The following is a 23,829-nucleotide window of genomic DNA, read 5'->3' as shown; positions in this document are numbered from 1 at the left end:
CGACATATATTAGCCAGCAGTGTGGCTCAATGGTAGCGTGTATGTTTAGCACCAAGTGATCAGTGGGTTCGATCCGCTATACTGCTGGTTAGATTTGGGTGTATTTGTGACTCCAAATCGTTCGTTTCTTATCAGAGGTTTCCAATTTTATCTGATCGTTGTTGAAACGGTTCCTCAAAATTGGCAAAAAATCGTCTTTCCTGCTGTCGCAAATCTTCTGTATTTATTGTATGTGCAATTTGTAAAAAGTATGTACAAATCTAAATCCATAGATGTCTCAATGGATTAATTATGTTAAAGTTATTTCATAATAGCTAACTTTGGCGTTGTTAGTGTTGTGTCTTCTTCTACCTTAAAAAAAAAGTTTTTCGATATTCTTCAGTGTAAAAATGTTAAATTACACCTGAAGGAAAATTTTATGACGTTGGAGCAACTTTTGCAGTTTGTCCAAATACAGACCGTTTGGTTTCAAAATGGAATGCCATTGTTTTTCATAAATTGGACATTCCTCAGTCCTTTCTTCCAATTGGTGCTGTTATGATCTAGCATTCAAGTTGACGGCATGTTTTCAATGTCCTGATTTGTGTGATATGCTTTCACCGACTGAGTTGGCGAAAGTGTTCTTCTATTAGTGAAAGTATAATTTCACCCGGGAATACAGATTCACTGTAACACATTTTATTTAGTTGTATTTTTAATTCCTTAAATAGAGCATTATTTTAGATCAGATCTTTATATATGATATGTCCCTATAGCTATGACTACAGATCGGCGCCAGCATGTAAAAATGGGCTCACCATTGTCAATTTCTATGGTTAACCTTTATTTTTTGCTCTCTAGCTTTGTACTTTGCCCTCTTTCCTGGAAAATAGCACGATCGCGCCTATCCTTAGTTATGGGACTAAAGCCCGGACCCTGAGGGGGCCGTGTATTGCTCAAATGTTGTAAATGCATTGTTAAAGGTTTGTCGAACCTTTTTTACAAAGCATTTACAACAATCGAACAATAAACGGCACGCTTCCGGTCCTACGTCTAGTTATGACCACTATAAGTGGTCTCATTCAAACTTAATCGGAGCCTTGTTAATTTTTATGAACAGCCAAAACATTTTGATATACACATATGTACTAGTGGCGTACCGAAGAAATATCTGTGTTTTTGTTACACAGCCTTACTTACGTGTGCGAGAGCAGGATACAAGAGAACATGGTTACGTCTCCTTGCATCCTGTTCTAAACAGAGAGATTTCCACGGCACGCCACTGATTCATACTACCACTGAGTGGTAATTCCAAAAGACTAGTTATGTGTTCTCTATCCCTGAATAATCTTTTATTTTTCTAGTGATGCAATGCATTATTTATTTTGCTAAAAAAACATTGGTTTTGTCGGTCAAGTGCCACTTATGTTTACACTGCAGCTATCCAATAAAATATTGTATATACATAATTAGATACTTATCTCAAGTGCTCCTATGACCTCTACAGGACTATAAGGAGTTGGAATTTGTCAGTTTGTTTCGATAACTCAAAACTAGTACCGAAAAGTAAAGGTTGAAAATATAAATATATAAATTTGTTTGTCACCTTTGCAGTTTCAGGTCACGTTCTCGTCGCATTTCGCTAGCTTGCTTCTTTCGTTACTTGACAAAGTGACATTTTACGTATGCGTCCGTGTTGATCAGATCATCTATCTCTACAGCATCGTGTGTTTCAGAATGCAGTTCAGTTGTCTTTCAGTATGTAATGTGGATCGTCACAGCAGTGCCAACAAAAGGCACACACTCCCGCTTTCCCTCATAAATATGTACACGTCCCATTGTGTTCTCTGTTTGTTTTGTCGTTACACTCATTAACAATTAGTGGTACACACTAGGAGCATAATAAAACATGCATTTCAACTACAATATGAACTCAATGCCATCTAGATATATTTTTGTACGTGCGTATGTTGAATTTTGATGTGCATCATACTTCTTAACTATCCCTGCTTCGTTTCGCATGTTTACGATCCTCTTTCAAGATTTGCAAATTCTGTTTTATCGCGGCTCTAAATGAGGCGCAGACGTATTAAATCTCGGCACGCTCACTCTCTGCTTGAATAATTCGCTTTGTTTGATTTTATTTATCGTAGGAGTATAAGTTGTATTTGCAAATGCAGTTGAATTTTTATTGTTTTCCTTTTGCATTTGAAATGTTTACTGTACACAGTCAATTAGGCTGTGGAGTGTATGTATGTGCAACAAACACGCAGTACATTGTAAACGTGGCTTTGAAGCCGATTTGCATTATTATCGTTGCACTTGCCCAAGTGCATACGTATTATATGTGTAGGTTGTGGGGCTCTCGGCATTGCAAGTCCCTCTCTCGACGGAGCGGCCGCTACGTGCACCGTATTTATATGTCGTCATTTCAACTTCTTACTTATGCTCCGATAAAGTGGAGTGAAGAAAGAAGAAAAAAGGAAAAGCATGAGTGAGTACGAATATATGTGTATATATAATCGGAAATCCAAACCGCAACCGCAAGTTTTATGCACCCGAGAGTCGATAAGTCACCCGTCGGCGGAGTCGAGGCACGTTTTACATGTTATTTTTAACGACGACACTTTACGAGCGAAATCTGTTCATAACTGATATCATTTTATAATGACATGAATTTGATATGTGAACGAGATTACTATTTGATCCCTCCAATAAGATCTTATCTGTGTACGCGACAATTTTTTACTATCAAACTTAGTTTAAGTACTATGAAATTTCTTAAAGTTGGACCTCCTGAACTGACATATTGCAAATTGAATATATGTACTTGCCAATATATGTAACACGTGTGTATTATAAATTCGAATCCAAATTATACATTACTAGTGGTTTTACCAGGCGTCGCTCGGTATTTGTGATATATAACGCTTAAAAATGGCTAATGTAATAGTAAACATTAATTTGTTTTTTTTTTATTGAATTTATTTGAATCGAAAAAAATAATATTCAACGATATCGATATCGTCGTCATAGAAACTTTGATTTGTTTTCGATGCTCCCACCCAAACCTTACATAGTTACAAAATCTCTTTCGAAATAATATATTAGATACGAGGGCTCCCTTTTACATTCGTCACAGCTGTAGTGACGCCCTGGAGTATATAAGACTATCTAAAGTCGACGATCTAAAGCAGATTGTGTTCAGGTAATCTGTGTTGAATATGATTTCAAAAATGTATTACCTACGAGTATTACATATGTACCTATAGATGTCTCGCAAATTTTTACTTTATCTATGTACGTAGTAACAATAGACGAAGTTTTGTGATCATGCGAAAATTCGAGACTGATTTGAACTCATAATCGATCACGTTTTCATGATCTAGAAAAAAATTGTGTGTGTGTATTTTTTTTTATCACCGTTAGTCCTATCGAACTGAAACTTAGTATCGGTTACTGAAATTCTTATCGATACGACGTAAATTTTTTTTCAAATTTTTAAGTTGACCGGAAATGGTACCTCCCATTATAGGTGTCCTCTTTTATATATATAATATTAAAGGCTTTATTGTATTATGCTTATATGTATGTCTGGTCACAGTGATGCGTTAGATTATACTGTAATATCACTGTTTCTTATACATATGAAAATAAACAAATTAGCTTTCTTCAATGTTAGCTAACCCCCCCCCGTATGTCGGTAAAATATCAAAGCGATCTAAAAAGTGGAAGTGGTTCAAAATCACAAATTTTTGACGGGCAGGGATTTTATGGAACTAACAGAGTAAAGCCTTTAAAAACGCAGCCTCAGATCTGTCTCGTGTATTGGCGAGTCACTGTTAGTCAGTTATTCAATTATTTAGTAATAAAAAGCGTTTGATTTTCAACGATTGCGACTCCACAGCTCTGTATTATATATATACATGTACGTTCCATTGAAGAACCCGCCTATATAATTAATGGCAATAATGAATTAATGAATTATTGCCATTTCCAAATATTTCTTTGGCGTATTAAAGGGAAGAATTGACAACCATTCGATTTTATTGGAATTTAAATTTTCTGCGCCTGAATGTGGTAGAGCTTTGCGTCATCATTTACTTTTCCAACCTATTCCTGCGAAAACGTCTGCTTTCAATAACTCGTCTCTTGTAAAGGCTTTCCGGTTCCTTAATGTGATATATAAACATTTGGACCTGTTCAATTGTCATGTTGATGAGCTGGTCAGTTTCATGAGATTCAACTCTAGTCTATTTGAATAAGATGAATGATTGGTAATTTTTATTGTTATTTTCTTTTTTTGTAAGACTGGTGTGACGCTTTGGGGCAACCTGTCAGGTGACATTGCTCATATAATTGTTATTATTATTATAAAATAATAAATAAATAAATATAAAGTCCACGAGCCATAAATATACATATATATGCATACATTCGAATTGGAGTCGTTTTCCACGCTCGATTGATATAATCAATTCGAGCATCATCACTTGGCGCGCGCTCGCTTCATTACGTCTTGTTTTTTTAACCCTCGCCGCGCCGGAGGCGTTTGTCTCCGTCTTTTTATTTTATCGGGGTATTTTTATTTTTTTTGTTTCGTTGTAATTTGCTGTCGTACACATTACCGGCGTTCCCGGGAAGGCCGACCCGCCACCGGCTTCCCGGCTTCTTGTTGCCGGGGAATTTTTATTGCCGACCGAGCGGGTAGATCCGATTGCCGGCCTAACCAGCCGGTATTCAGCTTCGCTCCCTCCCCTTCCTCCTCCTCCTCCTCCTCCTCCTGCTGCCGTCTGAGAAAATGAATAATGCAGCAATGGGAAGGAAGGTGGACAGTTGCCGGCCGGTTTCGCGGTTAATTTAAACCTCTCCGTTCGCATTGATCGCGGATAAGCCGAGAGAAGCCGTTCGTTCGAAAACCACTTTACAATCGGCGTCTGCTTTTATCGCTTCTTACAACTTGTCCAAAAAACGGACGATTGGTTCAATTCGGTTTGTCGTTATTCATTTTGCACCACTTTGGCGTATCGGGGCGGATTTGACGACAGGGATAGTACGCGCGGTGTCTCAAAAGTATTTAATTTTATATTTACTATGGTGCTATTACGGGTTTAGTCCCAAGGCGACACCTGCGGCCAAATTTATACTTTATATAAATTTATAATATTATTATTATAAATTTGAAATAATTGTGACAAATGCTTATTTGTTTGGAACCGTTTCAACAATGAAATTAGATAAATTAGCAAACCCTGATAGGAAACATACATACGGATCAGGGGTAAAACCCATGAACCCTTAATTGATAGAATCATACACTAACAACCATTGGGCTATGTTGCTGATTGGCCGTTACTTAAATTTACTTGCAATTATGTTCTTAATATTCTTTTTGGGAATGCATAATTTAAAACTGTGTTTAAAACATAAGTTAAAATTGGACCGAGAATCCCATTTTTTTAATGATTTTAAATCTGAAATTAGCATTACTAGCAGGGTTGTCGAGTGCATGTACAATAAGATTTTCAGGATTCGAATCCAACTGGGATTTAGGCGATGATTACTACTCTTTGACAATTTTTTTAAATATATACTAATGAAAATGTTCGAAATTTGTTATAAAATTAATATATATATATATATATATATATATATATATATATATATATATATATATATATATATATATATATATATATATATATATATATATATATATATATATATATATATACATATATATATACATATATATACATATATATATATATACATATATATATATATATATATATATATATATATATATATCTTATCTAATAAATTGTATATATATATTATCTAATAAATTGATCAGAGATACATTCTTTTCTAACAGAGTGGTTTCAGTTTGGAATAGTCTTCCCAACGATTTAGTAACCTCTATTAATATTAATATTTTTAAGAATAAACTTGATACTTTTTTTAAAACCAAAGGATTTTTGTGATTCTTCTTTCCCATAATCATATTTCTGTATTTTTATCTTTTTTTGTTTATTTATTTTATATTTTTTTTTCTTCTCTTATTTTATTTTATTTTAATATTGTTTTTTTTTTTAATGTATTTTAATTTTTCTCATTTTTTTATTGCATATATGTATAATTTGTAAAATTATGTTTATTCAAACCCCTTGGGCCTATCGGCTTTGCCGCCTCCCCCAAGTATATTAAATAAATAAATAAAATATATATATATATATATATATATATATATATATATATATATATGTATATATATGTATGTATGTATGTACATTTTCTTATAGTCAGAGAACAGACGTAGTCTCAAAGTTAAATTTTCTCACCAACATAATGCTAAGATAACTTTTTTTAATAATTAACCAAACTCAACCCCTTTTCTAATCTGATTAATCTCATCAACCGGCTATTAATAATAAATGGTTTATCACATTGACCGTAATGTAATACACACATGTATATAATGTACATTTATTCTTAGATAAAAGTTGTTAGGATAGATTCGGTCTGTTAAGTTAATAAATTCTGAAATTTAATCACACTTATATTAGGTGTCAGAAATGGAACAAGAGATTTGTCATACTCCAATTTTTTTGTTCAAAAGTTTTAGATACAATTTTATTTATATAAAATACGATACAAAAACGGATTGACATGTACACACGTATTTATTTGACAAGGCTTTAAGTATCGGTAGTTAATTTGTCGAAGGATCTTGTTTTACAACCGAAATTAATGGTGTCTCGAGGCAGACTGCACAATAAACAGCGTTTGCGATTTTATTATACGAGTCATTTTTTACCGAATGCAAAATCAATCACGCAGCTTGACAAGCACACAAGTACATACATGTATTATAAAATGAAATTCTCGAGCATAAAAGTCGAGAAGCCCTGACGCGAACGTAAACGGCTCGTCGAGCGATTTATGTGCATTTTGTTCTTTCCCTCCTTAGTTTTGCTTAGTTGTCTTTGGACGCATTTCGCGAATGAGGCGTGTAAATTCAATATAAATAATTTATGAGGCGATTCTTCGAGAGATATCAACGCGCCGCATCGGAGAGACGGCATAATTGAAATTCGCATTCGCCTTATTGGAAACATTCGTATGTATGTCTGTGTATAGCGTATGTGTATAAAGGTATCGTCCGAGTGCAACTGCACTCGTTTGAATGTTTAATTTTTTACGACTCACTCCACTCATCCGATTGCAATATGCATTCGCCGTGTATGTGTGAAAAACGCGGCTACATAAATTATTTATACACGTTTTGCAATTTGTATCGTTCAATTATTGCAATTGAATGCGGAGCCATTCAGCGGTAAAAATTCGAACAAAAATAAAAACAATATGTTTTTGCCGTACAAATACATAACATAATAGTCGTGTCTATTATTTTTATTTTATTTTATTTAGTCGTTGTTCGTCTATAAGCGATAAATTTGATCGTCGGCCAAAGTGGGTTTTTGCTAGTGCACGTTTAACGACCCAATAAAACGTTAAACGCCTTTTTTTATTGGCCGATTCACGGGCGTGTAACATAATAAAGCATAACTTTTACCTGGCGTGTCATTAAAAAAAAGTCAAACCATCACGTAACCCATTCCACCGCGGTCATAAATCAATTTCAAAAGTTTCGCTCTATTGGTTGATCGGCTCTTAACAAATGCTCGTAAAATTCGCCGATGTTTTGAGACTTAACGAAGTGTGCGCCGTCGAATGTTGGAGGCAGTGGTGTAGCTGGAGATGGATTTAGCGTGACTTCCGAGAACCAAACATGTTGTCGCATTCGTGCAATGTGCAAAGTGCAAACTAGAGGTAGGACCGGAAGCGTGCTTTTTCCAGGAGACAGGGCGTTTTGGGTCTATTTTCCAGGAAACTACAAAGCCAGAGAGCATAAAAAAGGTTCATCATAAAAAATGAACAAAGCACGGCGAAAAATGAAGAATGAACGGCGCAAAGTCCATTACGACAAAATATATACGTATTACACAAATAAATTAATAATATGAACAACTTAAAATGTAAGTATTTTAAAATACGAAACAAAATCAAAACTAACAAAAAGTGAAAGTCAAATCCTAAGGACCGCTATACGCACGAACAATGTATTTCTTGACCAAAGTGCAATGCGAAATTGAAGCGAAAGGTAATTGGCCATAGTGGGTAGAGTGGGAGGTTAATGCGATAGCAAGTACATTTTACGTGTCTTTTCGGTGCATTTTTTGCTAAATAATTATATAATGATTTCTTTTATCATTATTTCTTCAATTTTCCGTTTATTTTACTTAGATCTAAAAAAAATCTGATTTATGTACGTATACTATGTATGTTCGTACATACATAATTAAAAATTATTTCTTACCTTTAGATTGCCCGATCAGTAACGATTGATGCCATTTTTTTATTTGTACCAATTGTATATTTTAGATTATTTATATTATGTATAATAGTAGAAAGTGATGAAGAAGCATTAAATTTTGGCTTTGAATCCGCAGAAGTGATTTTTTATATTCAATTCAAATGCAAATTAATAAAATTTAACAGGCGTGCAATATAAACCATTTCTGAATTCTACGAAATATATTTACATGAATTGTCAAAACATTATTCATGTGGGTTTGATTAATTTTGCATATTTTTTAATTAATTTGTCACATTAAATTCAATTTTTTTTCAAACCCCATTTTGTCACAACTGCGGTCACGCCACTTAACGCAATACCCACTCCACCTGTTTTTCTACAATCTACAAACAGCTTCCACGACCGATAAATTATCTAATTCACTTTGAAGCGAATACGACACGAAACAAATAAAAAAAAACATAATAACCAACAATGAAAACGGCACGATCGACCGAGCATTAAAACAATTATACCCAGATAGACAAGTTAGATTAGACCCGGTCGGAACGAAACGCTTATAAAACATCTGTTCTACCGAATTGATTCATCATGCCGTGTTGATGTTGCTGTTGTACACAGAAATATCGTTTATCTTATTCAATACACGAGATACCATTTTTTACACGATTCGTCTCTAGCGGAAAATATCATACGATGCGTCGCGATGCAGGGCCGCGCCGAGGCGAAGCTCCCGCCCCAGGCGGCACTGCGTTGGCAGGCGGCACTCAATAAAGCCGCCATAAGATGTTTAATTATTTTTAACGCTCTTTATTATGATACAGCACGAGGGCATCAATTATATACCTATATACCGGGGCTCGGCTCGTTAACGCTCTGCTGGGTCGCACTTAAAACAATTCTCGTCGTGGCTACCGGATTGAAACCGAAACTTGGTTCAATAATATCACAACGAAGAGATCCCTCTGATTAAAGTGTCGTCTCCCTTATCATATTTATGTACGCCATTGTTCAGTCTTTCTCCTTTGAATTCGTCTTTGAAGTAATTTTATTTGGATTTATATGTAACGTTTTTTGGGTGGCTTTGTTTGTAGTACTAACCAAATTCATGAATTTAAGTGTATGCTGTTGCTTAAGTTGTGGTTCGTGTTTTCAAAGCAACAGGGTTTCGGTAGTACTAAAAGATGATCATGTTTTACTCGAGGAATCTTAATCTTTAAGTCGTTGATCTAATTTTAGGTGAAGGCTTAAGGATAAGAAGAATAAATATTAATTTTAATCAGTCTGGATTTGTCATAGAACTGTGACAAATCGGAAAACTTTGTACTATATGTTTGATGTACCAAAGACTTGTAGATATTTTGTTTGTATAATTTCAAACTCGATTTCAAACAAAATCTAGATTATAGAATATTGGAATAAGTCCTACAATTTATTTTTAATAAACGGATACATTTAAACATTTGAACCGTTCTTTTAATTAATTTTTAATTTTGGGGTGCATTTTTGTAAAAAATTCTTCAGTTTTTGGACGTTTTTTTTTTAATTATTAGGTTATCTCGATTTTTATAAATATACATACACATACAATACATGCATGTACGATGCAAGGGGTTCCTAATGATGAACGTGGATTATATCAGACAGTGTTTATTGTACGTCTTTACATCAGTTAGGTATATGTAGTTCCATAGTACTCGATCTACACACGCTAAAAACCAAATATACAACCATACACATTTATGTATATCTATATAATAAGAGATATAAAAAATTACCACTTACACGAAAACCATGTGAACTGTATAAGAGGTATGTAAAAATCATTATATTTTCTAAAAAAATTGTAGGTATCGTATGCTAGAACCAAATTTAATTTCTCAACCCTTTCAAAAATTTATTTAGTGTAGATTAACATTTGTATCGTTAACCAAACCGCGCAAAATGGCAAAGTTTCAAAACGATCGAAAGAATGTAGAATATAGTGAAAAAATAAGCCTCGTAAAAAACCAAATGCTCCCTCCGTACATAAATGTGTTAATAGTTTTTTTCTTTTGAATAAAAAATATATATAATTGAATGTGTGTCTCGTATAGGCTCCTAAACCACTGAACCGATTATGATGGAATTTTCAGGATTTGTTGTATGCATGTCCGGGAAGATTACCGTGAAAAAAAATCACCCAAAAACGGGAAAAACGGGAATGAGTGTCAATTGCAACGCAATAATTTCAAATGTATTCGCTGCCTGTGTTTTTCCGACAAATGGGAACGGGGACGGGAATTTTATGCGTTATTGTGGCATTGCAACACATGCCGGGTTATTAGGTAAGATTTTATATACTCAATTCAACTTTTTGATTGGATCCATACATAATTAGCTACTAAGATTGAATGCCCTCAATCTCCTCTTGATTTTATAAAAAAAAATTCTTTATTTTGAATTATTATAAATTAGACCATATATTATTACATTTACAGGTTAGCCCAATGTATCGTTCTAGTTCTATGGAAAATATTATCACACGGCAGTGCAAAATCCGGCAAAAATTACCAATTGGAAATTACAATGGTGTTTCTTGTTTATGAAAACCTAGCCTTATAGATACTGCATTTATTCGCAAATCGTACGCATTGATCAAATTCGCGAAAATGTGGTGCAAACGTCACCCCCCTTCGGACCTCCTCGCGAAAGTGGCGTGTCGAGGGGGGGTGCGGCACGACGTGTACCGCGGGGGTAGAGGGGAGAGCAGTGTTCCCCCACCAGTGGTGCGCGCGCCGACTTCCACGACCGCCAGACGGAGTGTAGACGTCGAGTCGTTCGGTTGCCCCATCGGTGTCTGTCGGCTTTCGGTGTGCAACGTAGTGCAGTTTGTGCAAGCCCGTGTTGCACCGCGATACCCTACCAACCCCCCAGTCGACCCACCCCCGACGAATCGATACGCAACCCCCGGCAATTGTGTGCGTCGCGACCCCCACATTGGAAACCTATTGTGTGCTGTGTGTGTTTTCCATGTGGTCGCCGATGAAAGACCACGTCTGTGTTGTGCTCCAGTGGTTCTAAATTGCGGTCACATTAATCCCTCCCCTCTCGTTCTGTGGGGGGTGTGTGATCTTGATCTTGTGTTTTGTGTGTGTGCGACTCGCCATTGGATTAAAGTCGCCTCGCGAGTGTGTCGTCGTTTTGTGTTTGAAAGAGCGAAGCTTTTTGTGATCTAAAATTGCTATCATTGTGAGGCTGAAAGAATCACCGAAAAATCATGTGGATGGCACCGAAAAGAAAGAAAGTAAGAAGAAGAGTTCCAAGCAGAAGGACGTAGCGGCCCCGACGGCAACGGCCGCTGATAAAAAGGAACCTTCTAAGGAGCAACAGTCGTCGAAAGTCAAGGAAGCCCAGGATGAGGTGTCCATTGTTTCATTTTATGCGTTTTTGAACACTCGACTGCAATTTTAATCACGTTTTTCACACACTTGAATACATTTTTTTCTCATTATAATCCACAAGCCAAAAAAAAAGAGTGAGATCTAGTACGTCATCTTACAGACATCATCTGCAAACATTTTACCGTCGAAAAATACAAAAGCAAATTTTGAAAATAGATGAGGTGTCAAAAAAGTCATCGCCTATATTGTGTAAATGTCATACTTTTATTCAAATTTTTGAATATGAATTTGACTATTGAACAGTTGCAAATTTTGGCACCGCATTCCAAGCGAAAATTCGAATACAAATTGCACGATTTAGATAGGTAATGATTTTTGATTCAAAAGTATGTGCATACCAATGCATCAATTCAAATTTTGTGAAGTTGAATAACTTGAAACTCACTTTTTAAAAATTCTATTATTTTGTCGTAAATTTTGGCACTGCCTTCAAAAGTATTAGTCAAATTTTAAATAGCGATATTTTTTAGCTCTATTCCTTTATCTTGTTTACTAAATAAATAGTGGTATAAGCCCTCGGTATGTGCAAACATTGTACTTGTGAAGATAAATAACTTGAAACACGATTTTTTTCGCACTATTTACTATATTTGTCACATAGTTAACTTATAGTGTAAATAAAGAATTTTTTATTATATGTATACTAGTGACACAATTCTTCTAATTGTGTTATAAAATTTTGTTGATATGACTCAGTGCCGTACAAATGTAGTTCGTTATATTAAAAGTAATATATTATTATAAGTCTATGACAGGCTTATTGCTTTGGTTTGTGGATGAAACATTTCATTATTCAAAATCATCACTCATTGATTCAGTGTTGTTGAAAGCTTAGCTATTCAAGTGTCGGCTTATCATTGCAATCGGGTCTTCGAGCCGCGACACGTGTTTTCTGTTTGCAAGTATCAATTTTCCATACGAGGCTCGCACGTGCCCAAATCCGATGACGTCACGGGCTATATTAATTTATTGGCTCGTGCCGTATCGTCGAGTGTTTATCGCATCGCCCACCCCCTGGATGTGAACTACCACCCCGCCCGAAAACGTGGCGAGTGTCGCGTGTAATATTGTGTTGCCAAATGAAGGGATGTTGCATGAAATATGGCAGAGTCGGATGCGCGCACCATTAGGTGGCAAGCTCGATCAAAAGCCACTTTATGCTCGGAGGGGTGATTTTGGGGTTGATGAGCGCGCGGAAGGGATTATTTGACACGGGGGACTGATGACGACGGTGTTTGCCGCCATAATATCACACCCGTCCGCAACATTTAACCCCCGTGATGAGGGAAACGAGACGGCTCAAATTCGCCCAACGACCGATGTGGGTTGGGTTTAAATAATTAACCGACCCCTCCTCCCACCCCCCATCACCCACCCACGAAACTATTCTTATTTAGATTTGGAATAGCGTTCGTTAGACTTGCCAAAGTCGAATTTAAGTTTTAACTGCTCGGAAAAGGATTATCTCTGGTAATTTCTTCTTGGCTTGTTGAAGAGGGGATAGTGCCAAATTTGTATGGAACTGTCTCAACTTGTAACATCAAATTCCTATAAGATTTTCGATATGGTTTCTATTTCTATTACACTTGAGCCTTTAACTTTAACTATAGAGCTTATTCCAGATGATGCCTTCATATGACCAGTTTTTAGTACTTAGACGGACGACTACTGTGGTCCATAGCTACTTTATTGTTCCATATTATGTATTATATAAGTAGTGGTTGATTTTGATACATAAACCTGCTCTATGTTATTCTTTTGACTATGGGTAAAGTATTTTTGAAAGCTTTAAACTTTGGATAGTTTTAAGTGTCTACTACAGTGCATAATTATTTGAAAGCTACTTCTATTATATTATGCTGTGTTTATGTAGTTGTATTGTAGTACGAAGGACTTTGTGACATTGTCCTGCTATAATAATCCTTGCCTTTTGTTAAGTGGGTTGATCTACAGGTACAACATTCTATCATCTTACTATGTGAAGATGTTAAACACTCGTTAATTTGTCTTATCTCGTGTTATTCTAGCCGCTTTTTAGTGTTTTCAAGTGTAGTGTTTTACCTATTTTTTCAACTTTCACGCGTTCGAGCAACGCCTGTCAATACGCGTAGTTGATTATTAAAGATAATAATTAAATACAATTGAGTCTTTTAGTTTGAGTGAGGGTCTTAAAATAGTATAGTTATTCACAAAAGAGCTGTTTTGACCTTTGTGCGTTGCTTTCATCCTACATATGTACATGTTCTATTTCAGAGTGCAAAATATTCATTTTGTTTTGCGTCACGGGATTAATATGTCGAAGCTTTCATTTCAGCCGATTATATTCGTTCTGTGGGAGTGTCCCGGGGGCAGGGTGCTTTCATGTTGGATAATTCGATTAAATCCGGCCATCATCAATATGCAATCTGTGCACAAATTTAATTGCAGTCGTTTGCAAGCCTTTTATCAATTTATTTGCGATCGGTTTGAAATGCAGTTTTTTACGCGCCCACCATTTCATCGAGTGCGATAGTGCGATACTAATCATTTTTGCTATAAAATCGTGTACACGCTATAATACAAATATGGTTATGACAGCGGGTCATTGTTGACAATGGGGGAAATGTTCTCTGTGTCTCTCTCTCCGCACACGTCTAGTTATTTATATGTAACTATAGCTTTTAATAATGTATTTGATCACTTATATTTATGTGCCTCCCCTCGTATTTTGAAACACTTTTGATTATTAAAGCTCCCCCGATGCGCTGGGGCGTTCGTCATCCCTCTAGGCTGGAACCGGTGCGAGGGTGCACGGCATAACGAATGTAATAATTTTCATCAAAAGAACGAACCCTCCCACCCTCGCTTTGGTTGTGTTTATGTGTGTTTGTGACACCTGGCGTTTCGTATTTAAATTATTTTCTTTTTGTACACACGTTGTATACATATGTATTATGCATCTGAAATTAATTTGACCGCAGCTATATCTATAGTTTGCGGCTTTGTGGTTCAATTATATATCATTTCTGGTACTCGTACAGGCAATATTTTTGGACATAGTAGCACAAAGTAGCATCATTATTAAGTTGCGTTTGTTATGTCATTTTAATTTATTAAAATATTTTAATATAAGCTTGTACAAAGTATAATAAAAACAAGGATTATACTTGAATTTTCTCGTAAAGTGCACACATGTTTAAGGGGTCGAAAAAAATAGTGAAGATCGAACAAGAGTAAACTGCCACATTTTATATATAACTTTGTATTAAGCTTTAACTTATAGATGTGAAATCTCAGTCCATTTACGCCGAATGGTTTCCGAAGAGTGTAGCATATAAGGAGGTACCATTTCCGGTAAACTTAAATCTGAAAAAAATTTACATCGTATCGATAAGAATTTCAATAACCGATACTAAGTTTCAGTTTGATAGGACTAACGGCGTTGAAAAAATCCCCAAAATTCACAGACACACACATTTCTTCTAGATCATGAAAACGTGATCAGTGATCGATTCTGAGTTCGAATCAGTCAAAATCTCGAGCTCGAAGGTATAATGGTGAATGTTTGTTTGTTCGCTATGCAAATCTACATTTTTTCTATTTACGGCCACTCAATTTGGTATACTATCTCATGGTAGACGGTTTTTATATCCGTATTTGAATCTTTGTTTTTTCTATGAAAAGGAAATTAATTTGTATAGGCTCTTTGACAACTCTTGGAATTTAGGGGCTAAGTAGCATGTACTAGAAAAAAGTTAAATTATCCATTTTTGCAGAATGGAATTAGTTCCCCTTAGTCTGAATGCTCCCCTTTTTGTTTAAAAAAAAAACGAATTAATTTCGGTAATAATTACAATGTTCATATCCAATATCTGGAAACGACAGGAAGAATCCCCCCCACAATTCTTCCCTGTCGGGAAATATTCCATCCCTATCTTTCGCCCTTAACTACTTCTAATCCGAATCAAACTAAGCCCCGTCAGTTACTCTATTTATTACCGATCTCCGACCGGATCGGATAGCAAACAGCCTTCTTTTCGATTAGCAATATACGCTCGTAATTAACCGCCCACTGATTTATTCGCCGCGATAAGATCAACGCGAACAACAAAAAATAGTAATATTTTAAATCGCGTGCATTTAAATGCATACACACACACACTTTGTTTGTAATACTATACCCTCGCCGTATAATTGCACGTTACAAATTTCCGACCCTCTGGTTTTGCTTCACGCTCTCTCCTCCTACTCCGTGTCGTGTTTGGCGAGCTGCCCCAGAGCTAATGGCCCCGACCGGACAATGCAGTGTTAAACACTCGTTCGCCTTCGTTACTGCAGTGCCTAGCTGCACTTAATGCACCCCGCGGTTCGCATTGTCCCACCCCCCGTGCATACATAGATGCACCTCATTAAATTTAATTGGTCCTCTGCGCCGAAACTGCCCCGGCGAGATTGGTCTTGGGTCGATTTCGCGTCCGCGGAATTTATACGGCGCGCATTCGTAATAAAAAGGGGGCGATCGTAAAACGTGAAGCGTATAATGAAGCCGTTATTAGCGAGCGTATAATATCAGCAGTAAAAAGGCTTTCTTTGTGGCGGCGGATAAAAGTTTGCGCCTTCAGACCGAGAGCTGGAGCTTTTATGATCGAAAGCTCTGGTGTTTACATTCAGGCGGCTCGTAATTATCGCCTCGGCCGGCCGAGCTTTGTGTGTGGCTTCAAAACTCTCCCCTCCTCATCTTTACCACCTTCTATGGGGGCAATAAAGGAGATTTCTATAAATGTTTTATGTATTTTTTAATACTCTTGCCGGTCACTAATATCGCTTTACGACGAATCGAGATTGCCGACGTCGTTTACTGATTCATTTTATTGAAATAATAAATTTCTGTATTTATATCATGCAAGCGGACAAATTACAGTGCATTTCGATGAATTGACACCTTTTTTTTTATTTCATAGAACATGAACACTCGCCCTTACAGATCGCTCCAAAGCGACGAGTGCACTTATACATATATAATACAATTAATGTATTGTATATAAGCATTTTATATAATGCGAATTCATACAAAACATTTATGGAGAAATTTTTGCAGCATTTTATTATCGAATAGGGGAACCTGTGAACCTCAAGACGCTGAATAACTTGAGATTAGCAACAGCGATGGGAAAGGAGATGCTAATTTTACGGGAATCGTTTCAATGAAAATTAGAAAAATTGGCAAACTTTGATAAGAAACGGTCGACCTCACAATCCAAGGTCTGGCCAACAACCGGACTAGTTGGACTCGAACCCGTGACCACTCTGCTCGAAAGCATAATATGCTAACCACTAGTCCACGTCGCTGGTTATGTCTTTGAAGCAGCAAAAATAAAAGATAATTAGGGATATGTACTTGTGTAGTGTCGCGTCGCTCTGGCAAAATTTGAAAATATAATAGCTTGAGCTATTTATGAAATTAAAATGACGATTTGCAGATAAGCAGTTAAGTGCATGTAGCGATATTCATCTGCAAAGTATGGAGGTATAATAATACAGGTTTATGTAGGAAGTATTTACTAATTACAGCAAGACAGATAGCTAGAGTAGGATAGTAGTAAGTTGTATGTGTAATGAACGTAGCCCAGAATAACGGATGCTAAATGCTTCAAAAGATTCATTACTACTATGTAAGTAATGTGTATTAGGGTCAGACTGTAATACTTGGGGGAAGGGGGGGGGGGTGGCGGCCTCATGTTGAAGGTTTAGAGGGTCGAATTCTTTGACCTTTAAAACAGGCTTTGAAATTTGTATTTGAATTAACAAAAGTTTGAACTATAACACTGAGCAATGCCAAAAAATCACGTTTACTTATCGGAGCGGAGACTTATTAATCTTAACTAAGTTTGACCCCTTGAATTCGAATGCGATAATGATTTTTGTTGATTGTCTCTCCTTTATAAGATGTGAGCGCAATTTTTACATATGTTTTGGCTTTTGCAGTCTCAAACTCAAAAATTAGTATTACTGTGCCAAAAGTTAGTATTGGAATCGATAGTCAGGTGTTTTTTTCTATTGATTTTATTGCTTTAAAATACTTATAATTATTTATTTGGCGAATTTAAGTCAAAATTAAATTTTTCACAAACATTGTTCTTGAGCTATCTATCATGCATTTATTGGGTCAGTTCTGTATTTCAATACGTTTACAAAGATTGATTTTTAATCATTTTTTTTACTTATTCGAGCGGTAAATGCTTAACTACAGTGAAAATGTTGAAAGTATGCCTATGTAGGTGGAACTTGCGCTATATTCTTGGAAACGTTTGACTTTGAAGCACTGAATGCTAATGTTCCCAGTGAGTTTTCTCCCTCTTAAATTTGTGCTCTTTGCTAATTTGAATATCAAATTAATATTTTTTATTCACTTTTGATTTGCATTTTATAAGGCGTGCTTTTTTGCCGCTCGACAGTCAGCCGCGACCCATTCTCGTGTCTTTTACAACCGATGTTCGGTCTGCTTCGGTTTTTGCGGCCCCGGTGCGTGACACGGTCGATTGTGTCGTGTTAAGAGTTATATCGCCGCTATAAAAGGTCGTGAAGTTTTTTCGTTTGTTTCTCCCTTATCATTTACGGTACCTTTTCCATAATCGCATCGCGTGACTCTCCACTTTTTTTATTTATTTTTTTTTTTCGTTCTTCATACTACATATGTAGGTATATTTTATTCGCCCTTATTTTTTCGTCTCTCTCTCGTACGATCGAATACGTTCCACCGCCATATCACAGTTCTCGTCTGAAAAATCGAGGAGCAGAAGCAGCGGCCCGAAAGGAGAAAACCACCGCTGGGCCCCCTCGAGCCGATGAATTATTTATGTTTGGCCGTTTTATTTGTAAAACAATTTGAACGCTATTCTGTTACGATCCCTCTTTGTTTTTCGTTTTAATCGCGCCGCGGCTCGCGTGTCTCGCGGCTGTTTATTTACTAACATGCCCTCGTCGTATTCGCTCGGCCGTGTAAATTACAATAATCTCGTTTATATATATATGTATGTATGTATGTTTGTATTTTTTTCGGTATTACAGTAAGTGACTACGGTGTTAATGTTGTCTACATGCATAGTTTAATCAATAGCGTTCGGAAAGTGGCCAATTTCCAAATGTTTACCTATCGGCGATGCGCGCTCGTCCGCGGCGTTAATTCAACCGATCGTATTCCGCTCGCGGTTTAATTATGCGAGAGGGAGAGGGATGTGGAGAGAGGGCCGGAGGCTAGATGTTAATTCCCTCGGAGTCATTTCCGGCCCTCGTGAATAATTCACGTTTAAATTAGCCGCCGTAGGGATGGGAGATTTCGGGTCTGCTCGGGGGTGGGTTTCGCACGACCGTTTAAATTGCTCGCTAGCTCGCTCTCTCTCTCTCTCCTCCCCAAATTCGGATACTTCTGCGGCGGGGGTAAGTGCCAAGGGAAGCCAAGATTACGCACCGGAGAGGGTGTCCATCCCGCAGGATATACGGCTCAAAACGGCCTTTTCACAGCTTAAACGGCCGAGCCTTTGGCTCACGTGTCAAACGTACATGATTTTTACACCCCTACCCTCCAATCTCGAGTGTATACCATTTGGCACATAACACCTTTTTAATTTTTTGTGGTTCTACTTTGATTCTACTTTCGAACATATCTTATGGAGAAATTTAAACCCAATTCTACATAACTTCCTGATCAAATTTCAAAATAAACAGATATGCAGCCCAATTTCTTTCATTCGTCATTAGTACATAGTTGATTATTTTCACAGATTTAAATTAAACACATACCATCTTCTGCTGGATGACGGCCGCTCCAACAAGCTTCCACTCATCTCTGTTTTGCGCAACTCTCCCACTACACATTTTCCTAATTTCGTCTACCCATCTTCTTCGCGGTCTTCTTTTTACCCTTTTACATTCTCTTTCGCACATTATTCTAGCTACGTGACCTGCCCATTTCCATTTCAATCTCTTCACTCTCTACTATATATCCACTACCCTTGTCACACAGCTCAAAAATGTATTCCGCTTCTTATTTTTCCTAATTATGCTAAGCATTCTGCGTTCCAAACTTATTTGAATGTCTTGGACTATATGTAGCATCTTGGCGTTCAATGTTGTATATTATTATATACATGTATGCTTGATCATATAGAATAAGATGCATTCAATGCAAGTTCTGGTATTTTCTTAGATAAGTTTACCTTTTTCAATTAGTAAAATCAGAGCAAGATTACATTAATAAAATTATTATGATTAGATAAAGTTACGGTGTCATATTGTGGCACTTGTCATATTAGTTTCCGACCGTTTCATTATGATATGATACATACACATGTTATATATCATTTGTTTCATTGACTCGGTATCAAATTGCTTATGAACATCTATCATAATAACATAAATTTGTTTGGCTCGAAATGTTTAGTAGATGTTATGTGTACAAAAAATCCGGTTATTTTTTCTCATTCAAAGCATTTTTTTAAATAAAAAAAACCGCTTCAAAGCCTTGTATGGGTTGTCCACTTTGTACAGCTCACGTTTATAAAAAAAATATCAATCTTGTCAACATCGTTCCATAAGTTTTTAGCAGCCTAATTAGACCGAGTATATAATTATGCATACTTAATTTTTTATTGTCCGTTCTTTGCTATTATGTTTATGTAAAATATGTTCAACAAAACCGTAATTAGCCGTTGTATTGCTCGTGCCCCCTCGTCGTTCCTTTGTTTCGATTGGTTTCAATTGGCACACACACCCCCTAAGCACCATGTAGGATCGTTGCACTTCTGCTAATTCGATGCACTGAGTAATTAGCCTTTGTTTTATTACTACTGGTGCAGCACTCGAGTTATTATACGAGCTGGCCGCAAATGTGTGCCGACAAAACGCTTTGTACTCGTTAACGGCATACTTATGGATTTTATTATTATAATAATAAATACGACGAATTATGCTAAAAATATTCACACAGTATTCCAAACAATAATGACGTCGTTTAAACCTGTTCGGCGACTGTATGTATTCCTAGATTTATTTACCAAAATTGACCTCGCGGTCATGTGAACTGTTGCGACGCAACTTTCGATATTTCCCCCATGTGAATTCGAAAACTTTGAACTTGCGACTTTAAACGAATGGGAAGTTTTAGTTTGTTTTTAAATTCATGCTGAATTTCGAACTAAATGCACAGTCTTCCCCTATTCGGCGTAAACTTTCCTTTGAATGGGGACGTTTGAAATCGAAGCATCTCCCCTACACTACTTATATTTGCATGCCGATTTAGACATCTGCAAAAAGATCTACATCAAATTCACATGACCGCTACAACTTGTATTATTTATTTGTTTGGAAAACTTTGAAAATTTCTTAAAAAGTAGGACGAGTCAAAGGATTTGTATTGCTTATTTTATGTACATTCAAAAGTTTGTCAATATTGCTTCTGTGGCTTGCATCTTTTTTGTACATATATGGGTCAATTTAATGATTTGAAACTGTATCTACGTTGTAAATCTATGTGTATTATATGTATTATACTTGTCATTTCATTTCTGCAATTTCCGATAAACGTTTCAGATTTTTTTATCATCCCTCTATTATGCATCAATAGGGGATTTGTACAAGTCCCTGCGCACTTTGAATACAATCCCCATGCATATTCTATTGGAGAGGAATTCTTTTAGGGGAGAAACGTGAGCTCATTTAGATTTTGCACATTCTCCAGATACCTACTCAAAATGCTATTATAACATCAATGGTCATTGTAGTTTCCTATATATTTTCTTAATATTATATTATGCGACTGGTATTGATGATTCATATTTATTTATTTTTTGCTTTCTTCCTCGTTCCCCTTTTAGTGTATAATATCTGGTGTGACAATATTCGTTTATCGCCTTTGAAAACTGGTTACCCTCGAATTGCTCCTGGGAGGGTAACATTGACGCGCATATTCATCATTAGTTGTGTATTTGTTTGCTTAGTTGCGGGATTTGAGGGGAGAGAGAGATCGGGGTGGATTTATTCCGTGGGTATTATTACGACGGGGGTTGATATTTTGAGGGTTTAATTTAACCCCGAACATAAACGCATAAATGATCAGTTACGGGCACAATAGTTTCCAGCGCATTATTATACCCCCCCCTCTTGGGGCGAGTTTTTGATATTTGAACGTGCGGTATTTTAATTTACGATGTGAATTCGAACGTTCGAGTGGGTCGTTTGTGTATTCGACGTGTTTGATTTCTGACGCTGAATTCTTTCGAATAATGAATATTATAAATAAAACATCGATGTGAATTATCCCGTACACGTATTAAGATGCTAATGAGGCGTCTTTATATGCAATCCCCGTCAGTCCAAACTGAATTGCCAGCATAAATCAGCATACGGGACTTCTCTATTAGCGTTTAACATAAATATAAACGACCGCTATTAGAATACATTTTGCCTTCTGTGTGGAAGTTTGTATTATTTTTTTTCCTTTTTTTTTGTGTGTGTGTGTCTCGAATTCCCTGGCATCCATCCCGATGATTTTTTATTGTTGCCGAAAGAAACGGTGTATTCCAGTGGGTATGCGCACCTTCCGAACAAGAGGTTTCCAAAACATTTTTTTACTCAACTATATTTATTGCCGACCGCCTCATTCTTCGTTCACAACGGGCTCTCCTTTTATACAGTTTTTTTCTTCTCTCTCATCGTGTTTATTATTATCTCCTTTTTTTTCGGCTGTCGTTACATTTTAATGAATACCGTTTATTTTATTTCTTCCTCTTTTTTTTTCGTTTTCTTTTGGTATATCCCTGCGGGCCCCTCGTCCTTTTATGTTTCCCAATTGTGTGTCATCCTTTTTTTGCGCCGGTTCGGATCACATCCACCCCGGTCGAGCATTATGTTGTTTTATGCTTAAACAGATTTGAATGGATCCTTGCGCATTCGATAAATCTGACGTTGCCGTACAAGTTTACCTTTGAAGGTGGTTCATCAGCTTTTTTTTTGCCTATAATACAAGGATCATACTTGTACAGTACAAATCTCTTGCGTTTTTTTTTTACATCTGCTATAATACCTATGAAGGTTTTTTTTATAAATAAACAATTTTTTCTACCTCTTAGGTAGAGTGTGAAAAATATTATATATAATTCGTTTGCCTTTCATCGTTTTATTCTGTTGAATGGGTCTATCTAATTAACTTTTTTTTGTTTCGCTTTGGAGCAAAAAAATGAACCAGAATTATAAGATGGATTTTTTTTGTTGCGTTTAAATGTGTGTTATCGTGTTTGAGGGAAAATTTATGTTTTTTTAACGTAAGTTAGCTAAAGCTGTTTTGGCACACGTTAACATTTTCTTCTACATTGCATATTTACGTTTTCACCCAGAGCCGTGACACATGTTATTTTCTTTGTGTGTTTATTCATTCATCTTGCTTTCAGTTGCCAAAACACGCGCCGTTAGCGAAAAATGATAATCATTTCCTCTCGTTTTAATTTGGACGAAACGTTTATCGCGTTTGAATGAAGCTGTCACAAATACCTTATGTAATAATAATATACAGTTTTTTTATTACGTCGTACATACATATGTATGTAATATAATATTTCAACGAAGCTTCCCCTCTTGCATTTTTATAAGCACGTATTTATTGAAGCACTATAATTTTCACGCTCTCGGCCGCTTTGAAGTCGTTTATTTCTCCCTTTCTTTCTTCGGCATTTGTCACACTTAATTACATACGCATTTGAGATTTGACTATTTTAAGAGGGAGCCGAAGCGCGTGTGTCAACATTGCTCATTACGCGTTTGAAGAATGAACGCGGTTACGTGTAGAATACGCCGAAAGCTACACCTACCCGTCAGAATGGGAGAATGGGGAGGAGGAGAGGTAAACCGGAAGATTAATTAAACGCTTAATAGAGTAGAGATAAGCTGGTCCTGCCAGGAGCCTTTTAATCGAAGCCTCCTTAGTAAATATATACCAAAGATCGAATTAACAAACATACCTACATAGCAATATGAAGGCAATTCACAAAATAC

General features: G+C 36.4%; 1 protein-coding gene across 9 annotated transcripts in view; it reads left to right on the top strand.

The window, feature by feature from the left end:
• Positions 1-23,829, top strand: part of LOC143914766 (uncharacterized) — a 228,510-nt gene that overhangs the window by 117,042 nt on the left and 87,639 nt on the right. For 5 of the 9 annotated variants that reach the window (XM_077435103.1, XM_077435100.1, XM_077435098.1 and 2 more), the window contains exon 1: positions 11,158-11,764. The exons of 2 other annotated variants lie outside the window; for them this stretch is intronic. The gene's annotated coding sequence lies outside the window, so the exon portion shown is untranslated. Of the gene's footprint in view, positions 1-11,157; positions 11,765-23,829 lie in introns of those variants that run through there. 2 more of the 9 variants (XM_077435097.1, XM_077435102.1) reach the window with 2 other exon arrangements.

The sequence above is a fragment of the Arctopsyche grandis genome, chromosome 7 (assembly GCF_051622035.1).
Source record: "Arctopsyche grandis isolate Sample6627 chromosome 7, ASM5162203v2, whole genome shotgun sequence".
Lineage (NCBI taxonomy): Eukaryota > Metazoa > Arthropoda > Insecta > Trichoptera > Hydropsychidae > Arctopsyche > Arctopsyche grandis.
This window is presented reverse-complemented; position numbering and strand designations above follow the sequence as displayed.